Here is a 429-nt window from a genome sequence, read left to right on the forward strand (position 1 = left end):
ACCAAATAGAAACACAGAGACAAAGAGATAATTAGATAGACAAGATAAATTTGTTTTTTTTTTACTCTACAACTAATCTCCAGTCAATCTATCTAAACCATTCGTCCGTTTAATTCAATTCATTATCTATCCATCTACTCTTTTACGAGCGAAAGAAAGAAAATGGCCGAAGTATTCAGAGGAAGTGAACGAAGTGAAGTTCGCCGGTAATCTGGTAGTCTTTCAGGACTTCCTCTTTGGGGCTGTGAACATGATGGTGTCCACTGCCTCGAGAGGCTTGCACTACCTCGTGGGCGTCTGTTTCGAGCAGCTGTGCTTCGTGTTCAGTAGGCAGCGCATCTTGTGCCAGCGCGCCGCCCCAGCGAATCGGAGCAAGTGCGCCCGCGAGCACGAGGTCCAGAGGCAGCCCAAGAGGCAGAAGACGACTGT

Source organism: Penaeus monodon, chromosome 30 (genome assembly GCF_015228065.2).
Source record: "Penaeus monodon isolate SGIC_2016 chromosome 30, NSTDA_Pmon_1, whole genome shotgun sequence".
Classification (NCBI taxonomy): Eukaryota; Metazoa; Arthropoda; class Malacostraca; order Decapoda; family Penaeidae; genus Penaeus; species Penaeus monodon.